Source organism: Triturus cristatus, chromosome 12, assembly GCF_964204655.1.
Source record: "Triturus cristatus chromosome 12, aTriCri1.1, whole genome shotgun sequence".
Classification (NCBI taxonomy): domain Eukaryota; kingdom Metazoa; phylum Chordata; class Amphibia; order Caudata; family Salamandridae; genus Triturus; species Triturus cristatus.
This window is the reverse complement of record NC_140595.1, coordinates 212,180,403-212,187,251: the sequence shown is the minus strand read 5'-3', so window position 1 is coordinate 212,187,251 and position 6,849 is coordinate 212,180,403.

The window sequence follows — 6,849 nt, the reverse complement described above, 5'->3', positions numbered from 1 at the left end:
GCCCTCTTTTGACGTTCTTATATGTGTTTTCTCTTTTTTTTAGGGTTTTTCGGCGTGCGCGCACAGTGCTCGCACCCCTTCGGGGTTCTACTGTGATCCCCTGACAAAGGCTAGGGGGTCAGGAACTCCCTACCCTGCCTCCGGTTCATGTTCTCCACCTTTGTTTTTCACTGCCTCAGACTGCGAGAGACAAAATGGCGGCCGACACTTCCTGATTTCGACCGATTCAAATGTTTACTAACATCTAACAACCAATCAGAATTGCGCTCGCGCACGGCACCGTGCGCGCACGGTGCGCGCGTATAGATATTTATATTCTTTTAAATGCTATTTTCTCAGAAAATACTGAACAGATTTACACCAGACCTGAAAAAGGCACTTCCTTGACCCTATGGCTGCCTCTCTGCCAAATTTCACGTAATTCTGTTCAGCCGTTCGGGCTGTACCTTCGACTAAAGGTCCTATGGAAAAATGCATGGGGAAAACGCGTTTTGGGACCCCCCCTTTTTCTCGGCCCTCGCTTGACGAATCACCCCGAGACTTTCAGGGTAGGAGCTGAACGGAGCACCCCATTTGTTTGAAAATTTCGCGAGGATTCGTCAACCGGCGCCAAAGTTATTCAAAATAGAATTTTGAGATTTCCTATGGAAACTCGGTCCTAACTATCTACTGGCGACCGCCAGTAGATAATATACATACACACATATATATATATATATATATATATATATATATATATATATATATATATTCACTGAAAAAACCATAGGTTTCACACACGTTATAGTTAGAAATTAGCATTTAAAAGACCTTGCAAATTCACTTAAAAAACCATAGGTTTCACACATGTTATAGTTAGCTGGACATTTTACTCGTGAAAAACCATTGAAATTCCCCCGTTATAGTTAGTGCAGACAACTATAACTCACGCGACCGCAATCCTCTGCTGATGACGTCAGATATTACAGCACTGTGTTTAGACACTTATTTACCCATGTCTTCATCCATTAATCTTTAGCTATACATATATTACAAATATTTATTTTTCAGAAAGACACATATGTCATCAGTGATGTAATATCTGACGTCATCAGCAGAGGATTGCGGTTGCGTGAGTTATAGTTGTCTGCACTAACTATAACGGGGGAATTTCAATGGTTTTTCACGAGTAAAATGTCCAGCTAACTATAACATGTGTGAAACCTATGGTTTTTTTAAGTGAATTTGCAAGGTTTTTTAAATGCTAATTCCTAACTATAACGTGTGTGAAACCTATGGTTTTTTCAGTGAATTTGTACGGTTTTTTAAATGCTAAGTTATGTTTTTTTTTGTTTTTTTTTTAAGGTTTTTGACCGTGCGCGTACCGTCCTTCTGGGACCCCCTAACAAAGACTAGGGGGTCAGGAACTGTCCACCATGCCCCCTTTTCACGTTCTCCACCTTTGTTTTTCACCCCCTCAGACTGCGAGAGACAAAATGGTGGCCGACACTTCCTGGTTTCGACCGATTCGAATGTTTACTAAGTTCTAACAACCAATCAGAATCGCGCTCGCGCACTGCAGCGTGCGCGTACGGTAAGTTTTACCGTACGTGCACGGTGCACGCTTATAGATATATATATTGATTTAAATGCTATTTTCTCAGGAAATACTGAACAGATTTACACCAGACCTGCAAAAGGCACATCCCTGACCTGAGGACTACCTCTCTGCCAAATTTCAAGTAATTCTGTTCAGCCGTTCGGGCTGTAGCTTGGACTAAAGGTCCTATGGAAAAATGCATGGGGAAAACGCGTTTTGGGACCCCCCTTTTTCTCAGCCCCCGCTTGACAAATCCCCCCGAGACTTTCAGGGAAGGAGCGGAGCGGAGCGCCCCACCTATTTTGAAAATTTCGCGAGGATTCGTCAATCGGCGCCAAAGTTATTCCAAATAGAATGTTGCGGACTTCCTATGGAAACACGGCCCTAACTATAACTATCTATTGGCGACCGCTAGTAGATAATATATAGCGGCGATGAGATGGAAGGGAACAGGAGTGGCGCTGCGAAGAATACCGATTGGGACACAATGAATTAAGTATTGCTGCATTGTGGGAAACTGAGGCCACCGGTTCCCTGAGAGACACACCCCTGAAAAGAAAATGTCACCAATCAGAGTTGACATGAGCCGCACCAATAAGGGAAGACACTGTTGCTTTTAAAAGAAACCCCAAGCTGTGTTTGAAACATGGATTTATTTGTACTGATGAAGGCCGATGCCGAAATGCATTTACATTTAATAAATCTTACTTGAATTCCCGCGAGTGCCCCGAAGATTCGTATCGTAGTTGTTGTGCAACAATGACGGACTCACCCCCCGTCCGGAGGCACCCGCTGTGAGTTCGATGGCGTGGGTGAAGCGAGTAATTGATATATATATATATATATATATATATATATATATATACCAAAAGAACAATAAGAGCCCAACTCCGACTTGCTTTCAAATTGGACATTTATTCGTCTGCGCCGCAGCATTACCCAGTGGTCAGGATACAAAACCATTCACCTGTGATCAAGGCGGCAAAACGCTGAAACGCGTAAGGATGTGAAGAGTGGTTGTAATGCTGCGGCGCAGACGAATAAATGTCCAACTTGAAAGCAAGTCGGAGTTGAACTCTTATTGTTCTTTTGGCAAATACCACATACAGGATTCTCCATTCCTGCTTAAAGAGCTCGCCCTGCAGGGTTGGAGACCCCCGGTAAAATGGAGTCTCTTCAAAAACATATATATATTTGTAACTTTTATAGAATTTTAAAATGATATAATAAATTTAAAATGAATCGTTTATTAATTGTTTTAAAGTATATATATATATATATATATATATATATATATATATATATATTTATTATTACGAATGTCTGTTCAACTTTTTTAATTACGTTTATTTGTTATATTTGTTAAAATGTATATTAAGGTGCCGATTCCGATCCTGTAAAGCCCGGGTACGAATCGTCGTACGGAGCGTTTTCTCCATACGACTCGTACCCGGGAATTCCACCGTACAAACCAGTAAGTACGATTCGTACAGAAATACCATTTCCGTACGAATCATAAAAAACACAGTGCGTCTAAAAAATACATACAATTCCGATCCTGGACAGCGCGTACGCGACGTCCACACGGAGTCAGGCAGCGTTTTACGGACCAGCAAGTACGATTCGTACCCACAGCACTGCGCACGGCTATATTTTTACGGGAGCCAAAAATTGCCGGAAAAGCCAAGTACGCCGCGATGCACGAGGAAAAGGGGGCCCGGTATGCGCTGTACCCTCCCGTATGTACGCACCGTACCCCCAGCGCATACCCCCAGCCCCCCCGTATGTACGCACCGTACCCCCAGCGCATACCCCCAGCCCCCCGTATGTATGCACCGTACCCCCAGCCCCCCGGGGCGTACATACGGGGGGCTGGGGGTACGGCACGTACACGTAGGGGGCTGGGGTACAGTGTGGACATGGGGTGTACGGTGCGGACATATGCGGGGGGGAGGGGGGGCTGTGCGACTCATACGCGGGCACAAGTTTAGCCGTGTACATGTGTGGTTCAGCGTTCGCTCCGTACGGGCCATTTTACATGCGGTTGTATATTCGTAAGGACGGGACAGATCGTACTTGCGCGCTCGGACTTCATTTTTACGAATTGTACGTAAAAATGTACGGAGACGTGTCAGGGACTTTTCGCCATACGAGGACGTGTCTGGGAATTTTCCTACATGCGATTCGTATGTATTTTTCACATACGAATCGTACTTGCCCGTTTGTACGGGACTTTTACGACTCGTACGTAAAAAAATACGGATATGATTCGTACTGGAAATACTTTTACCGGATCGGAATCGGCACCTATATTTTTGCAAATGATATTAATGACTTCTATATTGCTGAAAACAATATTTCTTACCTTAAATTTGATGTTCTTGACCACTTTTTTCTTCCTGTTGATATTTCTGTCACAATATTTCGAACTCGATATGTGTGTAAGTCGACATTCCATCTCGATATTCACTCTGAATACCAATAAGATGCAAACATCTTGAAGCGGTTATGAATTGAATGGGATTGGGGATGTGCTGGATTAAATAGATTGGTGGACTAAACGCTGAACCATGTCTAGGGTTAAGATAGTAGAGTTTAGCTCCTGCATATCCCATGAAGCAGGGCAAAGTTGTTCCATTTCTCCCACGGTTTTTGCCATTGCTATTGAACCACTGGTAGCGCTGCCGTGAGTTGAGAAGGGGTCTAGTGGTACCACACTATGGTATGGGGTACGTACCATATCCCTTTATGCAGACTATTTATTTCTTTGTGTACGTAATTGTGCAGGGGATTTATCACAGACTATGGGGGTCATTAGCATGGGGGACGGACTTTGTCCGCCCGCCATACCCCCAGAAAATGGGATCGCCCACAATGCATGCGGTGGTCCCGCACATCCCATGAGGATGCGCCCACCACACTGGCGGGCGCATCCCGCATTTCTAACATTGCGGCGGGCGGTGCTAAAAGCACCGCCCGCCGCAATGCCAGAAATGCAAGTTGTGCATTTGATAGTACAACATGACAGGCACTGCGCGGTGCCTGCCATGTTGTACTGTCAAATGCAGGGGGGTACCATTGGTACCCCCCATGTGCACCCCCCAGAATCCCTGGGGGCCCGCTACGGGCCCCCAGTGTTGAGAACCACATGCCTTTCTGTGGCGGTGTTGCCGCCACGGAAAGGCATGTCCCCGCATGTATTCTAATATGGATGGCGGTGTCTACCAGACACCGCCACCATATTAAGAGCTTTTCCGCCAGGTCGACTCATCGACCGGGCGGAAAACCAGCGGACAGTCTTTCCGTCCGCCGGGGCCCCCCCCCACCATGGTAATGTGGCAGGGGAAATTTGCATGCGGGCGGAGGAATATGTTGTGCGGGTCGCCACCGCCATGCGGGCGGTGACGATCCGCCCGACATACTAATGGGCCCCTATGTGTCTCCTGAGGGAATTTGGGAAAGTATCTGGGCTTAAAACAAACAACACTAAGGCATATATATATTCCCTGTTAACCCAGCTGGACAAAAGTCAGGCTTGGGTTAGATTGAGATGTGGTGAGGCCTTCATACCTTCTAATATTTGGGTGTAAATATGTACCATCGCCCGATGGATTTGAGGGATGGTAACTTGGCAGTTGCAAGGAGAACATTGAAGGAAACGGTGGCATATTGGTGCTATCTCTGCTTGCAGATTATGGCAAGGAAAGACCTCACTTAGATGGTGGTCCTGCAGAGGCTGCAGCATTTTTTCATTAACTGTCCAGTCTGGGTATCTGCCAAAGGGTTTAGGCCGATTGACACACTGATTTGAGAGATGATTTGGGATAGAGAGAGACAGAGGGCAGGATTAGAAACGATTAAATGCACAAAAATAGATGATGGCCTAAGTGTTCCTGATTAAGAGCTATCCTATCAGGCGGCTGAACTGCAATGTTTGGTGCATTGGTTAGCTGGGGAGAACATTGAGGAACTGTGGAAGTTGGGAAGGAGCCTAATCAGGGAGCCTGGACTGCTCTCTTGATGCGGAAGTCCACTAAAACCTCAGAACATGTTATTACTTTCTGCAGCACTGAGATGTGGGAAAAAGTGTGTCTTGAAAACCTCTGAACACCCACTACATGCTCCGAGATTGCCCTTCATTGCCTAGCACATGGGAAACTGTTCACATGCTACACTGCACAATAGTTAACACATTGGAAGGAGATGGTAATCCTCAAAGTGGCTTAGTGTTATATCAGTGGGAAATGTATCCCCAAGGAAATATTTACAGGTAGTAGTGCCAAAGCTTTATTAACTCTGTCAATCTCTCAGACATTTTTATAAGGAACTCCAGATACATTGGTCATGTGCAGTAACACTAAACTTTTCTAATTTGCAGCTAAGAAACTTTTCAACGCAAACTTCATGCCATAATTTCCCGACAATCGATACACAATCGCTTTTCCATAGAAAGCCATTGCCCCCTCTTTCCTTCATTCCCAGGAGAGCACTGCAGCCTACATGTGACTTGGTACATACCCCAGGACACTGCTGAAAATCACACAACCATTGCAGCCCTTCAGAATCTGCTGGCACTAAACAAACATCTATGTGGTCTTCTCTGTCAGTATTAGTTTGCCTCAGTACCTAAGCCCCCTGAGTAAGTTTGCTACTTTCAATCACTGCTGAGCTTGGCAATCTGAGGACAAGAAAAAACAGTCTGAACTGATGCAAAAACACTGATTAAACAGAACAAAGCCAGCAGTCTAAAACATCCAGCTTCCAGCAAAAGCTGGATCTCCAATCATTGTTTCTTCAGTTTCTTAGGAGGAAGTTTCAACAGAGATGTTTCTGTGTCCATTTCAAATCCCAACATTTTCAAATCTTTCCAGAGCTTAATGCTCCTTATTTATTATGAACCCTGAGCTTACTAACAAATGAATCACTGTAGCCAAGGGTTGTTTCAGTTTCTTGTACACATAGGACAATACAAGTAATGTAAGTGGGAGGGCCTTCCTGATAATACATATGATACATATAAATCAGACCTAATTGTATTGTAATGAGGGACCTTTTAGATTGTGTATATGTAAGGCTCAGGGCCTAGGGAAAGGTTATGATTACTAACAGAGTGTGCGAGATCCCCATATTACAATTATTATATATAAGTAAAGGGCTTGAGATGAGTTGCACAAATACAATTACAGAAATGCAGCAGAGAGGAATCTTCCATTCTGCTCTCCCGCAAGCTAAGCGTAAATGATTAGCACTGCAAGGCCATCAGCTTTATG